The sequence below is a fragment of the Trematomus bernacchii genome, unplaced genomic scaffold (assembly GCF_902827165.1).
Source record: "Trematomus bernacchii unplaced genomic scaffold, fTreBer1.1, whole genome shotgun sequence".
NCBI classification, from domain to species: Eukaryota; Metazoa; Chordata; class Actinopteri; order Perciformes; family Nototheniidae; genus Trematomus; species Trematomus bernacchii.
The window spans coordinates 1,722,573-1,736,969 of NW_022987524.1; the positions used below are offsets into that span (position 1 = coordinate 1,722,573).

Genomic DNA, 14,397 nt, shown 5'->3' on the forward strand with positions numbered 1-14,397 from the left:
AGGCAGCAAACCTTGAGCAAACAGTGGCTAAAAGATACATGAAGGTACTGACTACACACATATGTTTATTTAAAACTATTTTTTTTTAATGTTGGTCAACATTTTGTTACTTTGATATTTGTTTTGACAGACAGTGCAAAGGATTACAGAAGCAACAGAGGATCTGGAGAAACTCACCGCTGAATTGTCACTACTGGACGACCAAGTGCAGCAGTGGGTATCTGATGTTCAGCAGTGGGTATCTGATGTTCAGCAGTGGACTACAGGTACTGTGAAAAAATTATTTCTTGCACAATAAAAAAAAAGCGTATTTTTCGCTATTCTGTTGTAGGCTATATGGCCGTGAAAGGGTTTGATTAGAGTTTTGTGTGAAATAATTGTTATACTTCTCTTCACAAGGAACACCCATTCAAAATGACCTGCAGAAGACCATTGAAGGACTGTATCTGAGCATCAAGCAGCGAACATTTCAGCTGTATCGCCAGTCTGGTGTGAATTGATTGACTTATGCCTCCTAAGGCAAACCAGCCCCTCCTCTTCTATCAGGGGTACCTCTATGCTAGTAAAGTCCATCATTGGAAGGAGGTCTACAGAGAATAGGATGAATGACTGATCTACAGCAATGGGAATATTGTTTATTTTATTGTCATATAAAAAAGAAATTCCCAGTGACTATTTGTATAGTCCCATTGATGTTATAAACAATGCAGTTGCTGCTTAAAAACAACTATAAGGTATATTTAAAGTATAAATTAATTGGGGTCATCCATTACCACTTCTGTGCAAATGCTTTGAGGAGCGAATCTCCGGTCATTTCTCGGCCGGCTGGACCATTTGCTGGCAACCCTTGCCCTATTTTTCCCTCCCAAATATCCTTTCTGTTACTGTCAGATAAAGACGTAAAATGCCATCAAAATGAATAGATAAATGATAAATTCTGTCCCTGCCTGTTCTAAGTATACGCATGCCTAGATAGGGAAACAAATGTATTCACTAATATTTCATAGATGGTACTGTATCTATTGAAACATGTTGGTGTGTAATTAAGATTATACTAAAACAAAATGTTGGTTCAAGTTCTGGCAGGTGGCAATAAGCGGAGACACAAACTCCGAAAAAAGATTGTTGAAGAGAAGAAAGCCTTGGAAGATGCCATCACTGAACACAATGCTGTTGCCGGGGAAACAGACAAACTCCCTCCTCCTAACGAGCTCTTGGCTGAGGACAACTACTCCTGGAAATGGGAATGTAAGCAAAACCATGTGTATAAACTTATTTGGTGTATTTTGTGCATTTGAAAACTCTGCAAGATAATTTAAGTAGTTACACTTTTCAATGTTTTTATTTATTGGGAAGTTATTCTTCACACTTGCCTTAAGCTGTAGGGACCATAATGATGATGATACATTGAAAACGTATGTTGTTGATTGAACCAGAATCAATCAATTAGTCAAATTATAATATTGGACACATTTATCTGGACACTGGTGTGTAGGACCACAACAAAATAAAACAACATTGCAAACAGTGGTTATGGTATAATTCATATTATCATTGTAACAACTAAATATTAGAAAATCATGATTAAATGTGCAGACTTTATATCTTTAAAATGCTTTTGTCTGTGCTTACATATATATATATATATATATATATATATATATATATATATATATATATATATATATATATATATGTATATATATATGTATATATATATGTATATATATATATGTATATATATATGTATGTATGTAATGCCATAAACCTGCCAGGCTAAATCTGGCACATATGCATGATGTCTTCCTGTGCTTATGTTAAATACTGTGCATTGTTCCTCCTCAAATAGATGAAATACATGGAAAGACACTTAATACACATTAGCTGAAGTACACACCTTGATCTAAATGTAAGATAATTGATAACGCTTTGATGCACTTTGCAGGTCATGGTGATATGGTACAGAAAAGGTTTACGACAAGGTAATGCTGCTGACAAGACTGAAAGAGGAAGCTGTTATTCTGGTTCATGAAGTCAAACAGCTCTGGGAGTACATGAGGAGCGTGGCAGGAAAGATTGATCACCTGTCCTCCCAGCTTTCTGAAGGCATCTCTGGACAAAGTTAGTACAATAAATGATTATTGTTGTTGGTAGTGTTTTGGTCTGGCAATAACATTTGGCTTATTTGATGATTTATTTATTTGATGTCATACATTCTCAGGCAGTACTGAGGCGTTGACGGAGAGAGGACGTGAGGGGCTACTTTGTGTTCTAAAGAAACAACTCCACAAAGTGAAAGCGCAGCAGGCCATGGCACGTATTGCATACCAATGCATTTTGGGACAGCAAACGGTGTCTTTGGATGACCCTCTGACAGTAGCTCCTCTACTGATGAAGAACTTTGACAGCAGTGAATGACTTCAAGCTATAAGGCTGCTTTAACACCTTGGAACAAAGTTCTGGTCCTGTTCACACTGACCTTTCACAAACTAACCAAGATAAATTACACCTCTACAGACTGACTAAATAAACTAATGATTGTCATCCTGCATCATCAGAAGCTCCAATGGGTACATCTAATTCCAGTGACTGACAATTATCAGTTGTCGTCCATATGTATTATCATGGTTACCAAATGATATATGCATTGCCTTAGACCAATCAGGGTATGTGTTTCTGTACTGATTTCACATCAGAAGTTAAGCTTTTGCCATCATTGTAAAATCACATATTTCTGCTATCATAAAAATCCATAAGAACCTGTCTCACAATGCCTTGGTGAAACTTGAATACAGTTGTCATTGCTGCAAGAATGTGCATACCTGTCATTGATTGCTTTTGTACAGATTTTTATTTTAATAAAAACGGAATAAGAATTGACTTTCTCTTTATACAAAAACGTAATGAAATGAATAACTGAGAACTGTTCCTTAAGTGCAATAACACAGATGCAGGCACCCACAGGGAGAGACAATGACAGAGACACACAACATACATACCAGTACATTCATGTCAGTGTAAATATATTGTGTAGTCCATCAGTTCATTGCACAGTATTTGGGAAGAGTTAGTTAGAATCAGTGCATGTCAGAGTTCAGAGTGGTGAATGCCCTTGGGAGAAAGCTGATCTTGAGTTGTTTTGACCTTGTTTTAATACACCTGTAGCGCTAGCCAGAGGAGAGTGAAACCAGAATAGTGAGCTGTGTCTCTAGATGTTCCTTGCTCTGCTGAGACAGCGAGAGCAGTAGATGTCCATCCTATTTGTCTGCCACTCTTGTCTAAGGCAAAACTGACACTAAATGACAGACTGTTTCCTGTCTTCGAAGTAGCTATGAGAAATAAACTAAATGTATTATTACTACATGGTCCTCTCATGTCTTCCTACAGAAACAGTAAATCCAGACAAAAATATGGTACTGACTTAAACCGAGTACAAAAGTGAAGGAAATCTCCAATTACTCAAGAGATAGCTGTGGTAATTTGACAACTTAACCCTCCTGTTGTGTTCGGGTCAAATCTGACCAATTTACTACTTTCATCAATCATAACCTTTTTGTTTTACATTCAATTGCATTACGGCTTTATGATATGCTTCACAGTAGACATTTGAACATTCATTTTCATTGAACTTTGGATGATTTAGTCAACTTTGTAACACCCATGGTGTTAGTAACCATCCGGATCAGATCTCACACACACACACACACACACACACACACACACACACACACACACACACACACAGTGTTCCCCCCGTTATGTGCCCATCCCCCCATGTGAATCACACCTGGCACACGCAATACATGTTCAGTGTCTATTCTTTGTATATTTACTGCAGTTCTTCATGTATACCACTAGTCTGATACAATATGTACAGTTTGAAAGGGTGTTAAATGACATTTGGTGATGATTAATGGTTTTTGTTTTTAATGTAATAGCAGTTAAAACAGGACCGGTCAAATTTGACCGCGAACACCAAAGTAAGGGGGGGGAAACGAACACAACAGGAGGGTTAATAGGTCATAACAGGGTCCTGTTAAAATATATCTGTACAAACAATGTGAAACTATATATTATACATTAGTGTAAGTTGCTTTGGATAAAAGCCTCAGCTAAATGAAATGTAATGTAATATGTTTTTAGCTTCACATCATTATGTAATTCTGACAATCAAGGACCATGCTGGGGATTTGGTGAAGGGGCTAAAGTTCTTCTATGCATCAAAGTTAAAAAGTAAAACATGGATATGAAGATCTACTTCATGTCTTTCAAATAATTAGTTCTACAATTGAAAGCAAACTGAAAAGTATTTGTAACAGCCAAGCATTACTATCAAGAAGGATGTTGACCACCTTAAGATACAAAACACAATGTAAATGTAAGATAAGATAAGATATAGGTTGCTACAGCAGTATAATATGTACTGTATATAGAATACAGTAGAAAGAACAATTATAAATGATATGTACAAATACAATACAGATTAGTTGGAACTTTTAATAATTTCAAGAAGTATAGGCTTTATAGATAATGTTGATGTAGGCTACTGAAGTTAAAGTTTGTAGTAGGAAAAACAAAATACATTGTTGTAAAGATCACATGACCAGGAGAGTAGCATATGTATGCCAAGAGAATTTGAGTGATTCTGGACTGAGATATTGTCATTTGAACTTCGAGCTACTGTGGGCCACTTATGAAAGCAACAACGCAGCAACAGAAGGGGCTACAGACATGGGGTCAATTGTTCTGGAAGATTTTCACCTCTACTTTCAAAGGTGAATATATCCACATACCCAGCTAGAAATTGTTTGTTCTAAAAACATTCTGAGAATGTTACATTCATTGTTCTAGGAATGTTTTCAGCGGGAAGTTTTCTTTTGGTTCCCAGAACGTTCTTCTGAAAGGTAGGATAACGTTCTCTAAAAACATTCTTAAAATGTTTGGTGATAACATTGTTAGAACATTATGCCCTCCTATTCTTAAAACGTTTTCAGCGGGAAGTTTTTGTTTGGTTCCCAGAATGTTCTTGTGAAAGGTAGGATAACGTTCTCTAAAAACATTCTTAAAATGTTTGGTGATAACCTTCCTAAAATGTTTTTGATAACATTGTTAGAACATTATGCCCTACTATTCTTAAAACGTTTTCAGCGGGAAGTTTTTGTTTGGTTCCCAGAATGTTCTTCTGAAAGGTAGGATAACGTTCTCTAAAAACATTCTTAAAATGTTTTTGATAACATTGTTAGAACATTATGCCCTACTGTTCTTAAAACGTTTTCAGCAGAAGCTTTTATTTTTTTATGTTGCCAGAATGTTATTATTTTAGAGAAGGATAACATGCTTTATGTTTAAAACATTATGCAAATGTTCTGTGGTAAAAATGTACTACAATATTTTTACATTATTAGAACATAAAGACATAATATTCCTGTAATTGTTCAACTCAAAATTCCTGGGTAAGTGGACTGACCACTGTAACTATTAACACATGTAAAAGGATGACACGGAATCAGCTGGTGAAAGTAACATTTGTTTATTAGAAAAGGGGAGCTGGGAGTGGAGGTTGGTTATGGCAGCAGTGGGAAACAGTTGTTCCAGGGTGGAGAGGCCTGGCTGGTCTTGGGAGTGTGGAAGGCAACAATCCGGCAGGGAATGAGTGCAGGCTGCAGGCTTTCATAGTGTGGCTGATGAGCAGGTTGCAGGTGTGGTTGATTGGAGATTGCTCCCAGCCGTGTCGAGCAGACCAGCAGGCAGGGGGGGGGGGGGGAGAGACACACAGTAGAAACAAACACATACAAACACTACCAGGGGTTTAAGGGACGGGCAGTGATAGTCGGTCCGTTCTTCTATGTCTGTCTTTGGTTTTCTAAGTGTTATTCGATCCATATGACAATAGAGATATGTGCATAAACAACAAAAACACTTGGGGTATAATGTTCGAACAATGTTATCACCAAACATTTTAAGAATGTTTTTAGAGAACGTTATCCTACCTTTCAGAAGTACATTCTAGGAACCAAAATAAAACTTCTCGATGAAACCATTCCTAGAACAATGAATGGTAACATTCTCAGAATGTTTTTAGAACCAACAATGTCTAGCTGGGAACTCAGACATGCCTACGCAAACATGCAATATCATGAATTACATGCTTTTTTAAAAAGGAAAATGTGGTGACATCAGATTTTTTTTAAACATCCTTTTCAAACAAATGCAACAAGTTTGTATTTTAAAGCGCACTACAAATAAATCTGACATTGACCATGACCGTGTTAATATTTCGCATCACAGGAACGTTTTATAAAAAAAGAATAACCTCCTGAAAACATTATCCAAATGTTGCTTTCAAAATGTTCTTCTTTGGTTATCATGTAACATTGAGGGAATGTTTTATAAAGAACATCTTTAATGTGTTACCCCAACAACGTCCAAAACACATCCTTAGAATGCTGCAGGCAAAACTTTCCACCTTTGTTAACATATCACATTAAAGGAACATTTTATAAAACACTTTCTGTCATCTCAGGCCTAATAACATCCTCAAAACATCCTCTGAATGTTGCAGTTAAAACGTTATGTCTTAGTTAACCTTAAACCTTATAGGAACATTATTTGAAATAATAAACATCCTAAAAAGGTTCTTTGAACATCAGATTAAAACGTTTCTTTAAAACCTTATTAGAACCTGTAGATAACGTTAGCCAAAGTTGTGAGAACGTTCCCCGCTAGCTGGGTACTCTATTGTGGAGTCTATTTGTCTATTGCAGAACACTAAGTAAGACAATGAAATGCAGTTTAGCATCTAACCAGAAGTTTAAAAAAGGCAAAGTAAAATGCAGAGTAATGTCCATAATACAGTGGTAGCATAAAGGGTTTTAAAAAAGTGTTATGAAGGTGAATGTTCTATTAATAGACTAAGATATACAGTATGTTAACAGTTTGAACATGTTCAAAAGTAGTCCAAAAATATAGTGCATAAAGTGAATTAGCAGAGTGCAATACAGTTACTATGGGAAAAGTTGGACTATTTTTAGGTTGTACGAAATTAAATAAGTAGTCAAGGTGTATGTAGGCCATAGACTGTATATATTAAGATGTATGATAAAGTTGCCGGAGAAAAAAAGACAAAAAGAGTGTCAATTGCCCGGGGTCACACAGAGTTCAGCCGCTGGACATCTGAGAGGGGGGAGGTGTCAACACCGATGCTGCGCGGGCTCTAAGCAGGTAGCACGCTTTGACTTCCGAGGCACCAATTAAGCTGGACAGTTTCAACGGTAGGTAATGAGCACACATTTCTATGCATTAAAAAGCTAAATATACACCAACTTTTTTGTTTGCCTATAACGGGTAACGTTATGTTAAACATCACAAAAATGTTTATGCAAAACAGCCTCTTATCTATTAACATGCATCTTAAACTGTAAGCTATAGGGTGCGGACGTGCGGTAATAGGCCTACCTTAAAGTGGACCTATCATGCTATATTTTAATAATATAGTATAGGACCATACCTATATAAGGCATATTTATACTTTTTTCTTCTCAAAATACCAAACAGATCATGCATTTTAGCCATGCCTCATTTCGCTCAATTTGCACTTTTTTTAGCTCTGCTCTGCAAGGGCAGATTCAGTGAGAACAGCACCATCTACTGGCCTGGCATATGTACTACAGCGTCTCCAGCGCTTTCGAACGGCAATGGCCGTGGCTGTCTCCTCCTGATTGGTGGAGTTGGCCCAATAGCCGTAGCGCCACTGTCCTGACGTCAGGACAGTGTTCAAATCTGGATCAGTTTTTATCAGATCCGTTGCAGCCCCTTTTTTAGAGATCTGGGTATGGAGGAAAATAGAGAGGGTTGTGTTTTCTGACACTTGGTGAGTTCCCTGGAACACCGGGGACACATATTCATGTATAAAAGACGTACAAAAGTGCATTTTGCATGATAGGTCCCCTTTAAACTTGTTTACGGAGCTATTTTGTATTTTATAGCTCAAAATGAAAGTGGCAGCCTCCATTGTACCTCATTTTGGCAGTTGCAGCTAGCAGTCGCTCTCAAACATACCCCCAGTTAATCGAACTATTTTTTTATGGGTTTTATTTTATTTTAATTTGTAGTTAGCGGCATTTAACAACTGCATTAAATATGGGTGACAGGTCCAGAGATTTTTTAGATAGATTGTTGTTTTACTAATGAGAAGGTTAAATCCCCAAAGACAATGATGTCAGTATTGATACTATGTATTGATGTATTGCTCAAATATATTATTACTTGAAAACAGTTGAGTAATATTTGAAAACCTGTTGATTAGTAGGCCTATATTAACAATAAAAAATAGAACAGAGTATAAACAATGTCTTTAATTTAGTCTGCATCTCATGCACAAGATGTATGCGCTGACACTAATGTGGTACCGATTGATGTCTGTCCAAGAACACTGTCCATACTTAATTCCTCTTTTGTCAGTCATAAGAACATCTACAGTGAACATTTGAAATAGTCAAATACATACTATATATATATGTCATAGGTATTTTAACTAAATAAGTGTAAACTTTCACTACAAAACAAAACAACCACCCCTTGTCAGTATATAGTTCAGAATGGATCTTCTAGACCTGCCTGTACAGACTTGGTGCAAGATGGTTCTCTCCGATACTACTACTTTGCATGGTTAACCAGGTTCAGACTGGTATTGTGTACTATAGAGGTGGGTAACAGAAGGCATGTAAGAGCCATCTGTAATCCACCACCAGTATTCTGGCAGAAATGTCACTGAAACATTGAAGTAGGGTTGGCCTACATGACAAACTGATAATTTGATAATATTAAAGTTATTTAGTTCCTTTGTCAATTTGGTGTTTATATTTGTGCTTGTTTTTATTGCAGGTTCAAGATGCCAAGAGGGTCAACAAACACAACCTGCGTCGGCTGCAAAGCAGTCATTGCTGTGGCCACCAAGACCTGCAAGTTCTGCAAAACACTGCAGCCGAGAAAGCAACGACTGGCCAAGAAACTGCAAACATTTGAGGCCAAAAAAGATGATTGTTTAAAAAACCAGAAAATGAACAAAACCAACTCACATGTTCTTGATGAGGCATCTGTTTTGGTGTGTGTTTATGTCTCGAATTGTAGTTTACAAAATTAAGTCTGATAAGGTTTCTGTATTACATTTAAATCTTTTTTTTTAGGTTGAGAAACTGAACACCCTTGGGTATAGGGCCATGGTGTTTCTCTCAAAACCAGGGAAAAAGCCTTCCACCCGAGATGGCATCTGTCGGACCAGGCTGCAAAATGCCTTGACCGAATGAAGGCTTTATATGAGGTGTTAGTAGATGGTAAGCAATTATATTTGTGGTCATTTCAAATGTTACCATATAGCTCAGTCTATTCTAAAATGCTCATGAACAATTTATGGAAAAAATACTTAATGATTCAACAATTCATTTAATTTTACACACACAGTCTAGGTAAAATAAATGTGTAATTAAGAAGAAGCTGACATCAGAAACAAATGTGTTACTATGTTGTATAAATATATATTCAAAGTAGAAATTGAGCTGCTGAATGCAAAACAAATCAACATTACTCTGATAGTTTTGTCTTTTTGTGTCATTGAGGTTGGACTAACCCACAACCCTCACCCAGTCTGGACGCTGAACCCTCCACAAGTGCTCCTACCACCATCCCCTCACCCAGTCTGGACGCTGAACCCTCCACAAGTGCTCCTACCACCATCCCCTCACCCAGTCTGGACGCTGAACCCTCCACAAGTGCTCCTACCGCCATCCCCTCACCCAGTCTGGACGCTGAACCCTCCACAAGTGCTCCTACCGCCATCCCCTCACCCAGTCTGGACGCTGAACCCTCCACAAGTGCTCCTACCACCATCCCCTCACCCAGTCTGGACGCTGAACCCTCCACAAGAGCTCCTACCACCATCCCCTCACCTAGTCCAAACGTTGAACCCCCCACAAGAGCTCCTACCACCATCCCCTCACCTAGTCCAAACGCCGAACCCCCCACAAGTGCTCCTACCACCATCCCCTCACCTAGTCCAAACGCCGAACCCCCCACAAGTGCTCCTACCACCATCCCCTCAGCCAGTCTGGACGCTGAACCCTCCACAAGTGCTCCTACCACCATCCCCTCACCCAGTCCTAACGCCAAACCCTTAACTAGTGCTCCTACCACCATTCCCTCATCCAGTCCAGAAGACCGACCCTCCAGCAGTACTTATGCAGTCCTGCTCCCTACTAGTCCTGCCATACAACCCTCTACAGGTCCTGCAACTCCAGCAGCACAAACAAAAAGGACTGCAGCAGCAAAAAAGGAACAGGGTAGGTTTCACATACTTTAGGTATTTTTGCGTTATCTTACTTCACTAACCTTAATAGCCGCAATCAAAATAAATGGTCACATAACAGTAGTTATCAACTTGGTAAATAAACCCAGGGTTTTTCCAACTAGCCATGAGCAGGTTCACATAAAGGGGAAGTGTTTGCCCCATATGACCAATGGTAAACATGGACAGGTATACTAGGTCAACTGTAAGCAGAGAGGCATATTTTACAACCGAAAATCAGACTGTAATATTATTAATATGAAGAATTTAAACTCATAATCCAGACTAAAAGCAGCACAGTTGCTGCTGACAAAAAAAACCTTACTGTGTGAATGTTTAAATTAATAGGACTGCTCCATGAAGGGCACAAGTAGATATAACCTAATAACATTTGTGTATTTGGATAATTTAATGTGTTGGTAACATGTGTTGGTATGTAAGTTGATATATGATATGTTAATATATTTAAATAAATAAATATAAAATCATTTATATATCCCCATTTGAGAAAGCATGGCTTTTATGACAGTTCTAGTCTTAGTCTTTCAGCTGCAACCCTGCGGGGATTAACAATATAACTAGGCCTGTACAGAATAGTGGAAAGCTTTGAAACTCCATTCTTAATGTTGATACTTCAATACTAAATCATATGAATGCTATGCAGCTTTTATATATTTATTTTGTTTATTTTGCATACTATCAGATAAGAATGATGCTTCACTAATATTATTAGTATTATACTTTTAAAACAATAACATTCCACTGTTGGCTGCGTAGTATCGTTTTTGACTCGTTTCAACCATTCACTTTTAACTCAGTGTTCCAATTTCAGGGTTTAACCAGGAGATGGCGCTATATATTAAATAACTAAGACTTCGTTTTTCACAATAGAAAATGCAGATATTATATAAAACTAAAGTTAAAATCTTGTTTTTAATGCCCCAAGAGCAATAACATCTTGTCACAAGCTTTTTGGAAGAAAAAGACTGACTCAAGAGACCTGTAGTTGACTAATTACAGGCCTCAATAAAGTTCTGCCATTGGTTGTGAAAAACAACGGTGGACATAGTGGAAAGTGAAATTGACATTGTCGAATTTAATAAAAATACAAAATAATGTATCTGTGTACGTGTTTTACTATGTGATCTGCACTTATCAACATCTAATTAAGGCGAGACACCCCAGGTGAATAGGGTATTTTTAACTTAAAGATATCAGCTAAATATTTCTCCAGTTAATTACTTACAATAAGGCAATTGTTTTTTGTATTACAAGTTTTCTGAAATAGCATGTTTAAATATCCAAATGAACCATTATCTCATGAAATATGCGCATATTTTAACACATTTCAGGAACCGAAATCTGAACTTTGGATAAAGCCAGGATCAAAATTATTGTTTCATTTTGTAGTCATATTAGTATCTAAGGCTTTTACAGAAGGGATTTGGATATCTCTTTGTATCACTCCATAAATCAGAAAATACTGTCAACAGCCCTAAATATCAATTTTCACCATGTTTTTAGGTATAAAATGTTATATAATTCAGGCTATGAATTATATATGACCAAACCCTTCTGTAAAAGCCTTCATAATATTGATAGGAATATAACTGGAAGGTTTGGTGTATGTAACTGCTGAGTGATTCTACAATTTAGGGTACATTCCATGTCCATTGATGTCCATTGATGATAATTATAATTATTCTAACTATTTCTTCTTCAAAAATCATATTTTGCCTATTATTGGAAAGCATGTTATAATATCACACAAACATTATGTGCATCCTATGCTTTATTTAGCTTGAAATGTGTCATGATGTTCTTAAATTAAATTGTCAGTTTTTGCTATGTCCGTTTTTCAGTTGAGGGTGTCTTGGATTCAAAATAATGAATAAAAACCATTAAAGTAAATTTAAAAAATGATTCATTTATTTCAAAAGTCTAAATACTAAAGAATAATAACATATTTTTAATTGATTTCCCCCTTTAAATAATTTAAATATCTTAATATGAATGTCCGCAAAAGTTCTGTCAACTATGTTACTAACAGAACTTCCCCCTTTAACTCAAAAATTGTTTGTCCCAATACCATGTCACCAGCATCACATGATGCCATGTTCCTCTTTGGCAGACATTTTGAACACACTGTGGTGATTGTCCTCTACATTTTTACAATATTTTATGTATAATAGCACATGGTCAATTAATATACTCATTGACAATCAACAATGTTACGTACATTGTTATGGTTTACAATTGTTTAATGATTTTAATTCAATTATATGTGCAAATGTGATGTTAACCTGTTCAAGAAAATGACATGTGGTCATCCAGGCAAGGCCTACCATTGAAATGATGGGTCAAATAGGGAAATTGTCAACTAGGTTACCTGTCAACTGAGTTACCCAGTACTGTAATAACTGTAGTAACTTAGTTGACAGGTAACCTAGTTGACAATTTGTAGGACATGTAGACGTCATTACACATCATTATCAATGGAATTTTGCACTTCTGCCTTGAAATTAACATAGTGCTGATGGTTAATAATGTGTCCAGTCAACTATGTTATCTGCGTCAAATGTTGACTTCATTGTCAACTATGTTGCACCTCATTTTTTCAAATTTAAAATATTTAAATAGTGCTTCTGATATCCTTTATAGTATAATGTATATCTACACAGGTTGGAGTTTTTACATGACATCTCTTAAAACTATCAAATGACCTGTATGGTAGTTTTATAATACAAAAGTAAAGCCCAGAAGTCAAGATTTTTTTTTTTTTTTAAATGTCACAACATGTTTTATCTAAGCAAATATTCAGCTTCAATCTATATTATATTATCATTATTATTATTATTATTATTATTATTATATTTTGGGCGAAACAAGATTTTCACTGCGCTCAAAACATGTTGATGTTAGAAGATGACCAGTGTTGGACACTTTTAAAAGGTAACATGTTACAAATGACTAGTTCCTTTTTATATATATATATCTAGTAACTTCCTAACCCTGATGATAACAGTAAAGCTACTTCTAAGGTGTTGTACAACTAAGTGAACATTACTAAAGGTTAAAAAGAAACCCTTAACCTGTTACGCACTGCCCCCCCGGTACCGGGCGGATAAACGCGTCATTTGCAGGAAACAACGTCTAAGGAACCTTAATATTTAATAAACTATGAATGTTTTATATCCATGTAACGGGAAGAAACTCAGCTAACTGATCTTTTTAATTTTTTTTTCCAAAAAAAACCCACAATGCTAACACTCAGCCTCTGAATTAGCCACGAGCGAAAAAATGCTAACCTATCACTGCACCTAAACTCACTCATAACTCCCTTATTACTTATCCTAGATGCACAGCCAACCCATCGATTAGCATCGCCTGGAGACACAGAATCTGGGGGTGCCCACCTCAACACTCAGTGATAAACATTTGCTACGCTATAAACGAAAACGTACATCAAAACATGTGGCGCAAGGTAGCTACAAACGCTAACATGGCTTACCTTGGTCAAAACTGGTCTTCAATGGCATTAAAACGATAAAAAACAATGCTGCAGTTAATCCATAGGTTAATCCAATGTGTCTGTGTCCTCTTTGAAATGATTTCTGATAATCCATAAGCAATAAAACTGCTTTTTCGTTTCCAGATGTCAGAGCGAGAGATCGCTTCACTCTGGTGCAAACCTGCATGCGCGAAGCCCCCTCCTTTTGTTTTCACAACGAGTGTGTGTGGGGGCATCCCCCTTCGATTCTATTGGCTCTAACGGTCAGAAAGAGGTGTCAACCATCAAAATCGACAAAGGGGGGCCAGAGATATGAAAAAAAAACAATTTTCACCCAAATCACCTCAGAGGTGGAGTGGTTTTGGCTAAACCTCTCTAAAAAGGTCATATGTCACTTGTTTTGCATCAATATTGATACAGGGTACTTATGATATGTTGTACTTTGGATTCCTAAAGCTTTTAGTCTACTAACCCATCATCCAAGGGTAGTTTTCACTATAAGTAAAAAAGAATCTTTGGACGGACACTATAATTTACAGTTTTTTAC

At 36.9% G+C, this 14,397-nt stretch overlaps 1 long non-coding RNA gene across 1 annotated transcript; it reads left to right on the forward strand.

Moving 5' to 3' along the window:
• The first annotated feature begins 1,102 nt into the window (after nucleotides 1–1,102).
• LOC117473955 lies at nucleotides 1,103–2,864 on the forward strand. Its single transcript, XR_004555074.1, has 3 exons — nucleotides 1,103–1,248; nucleotides 1,946–2,121; nucleotides 2,222–2,864. It is a non-coding gene; the product is annotated as an uncharacterized LOC117473955 (long non-coding RNA).
• Nucleotides 2,865–14,397: the final 11,533 nt, after the last annotated feature.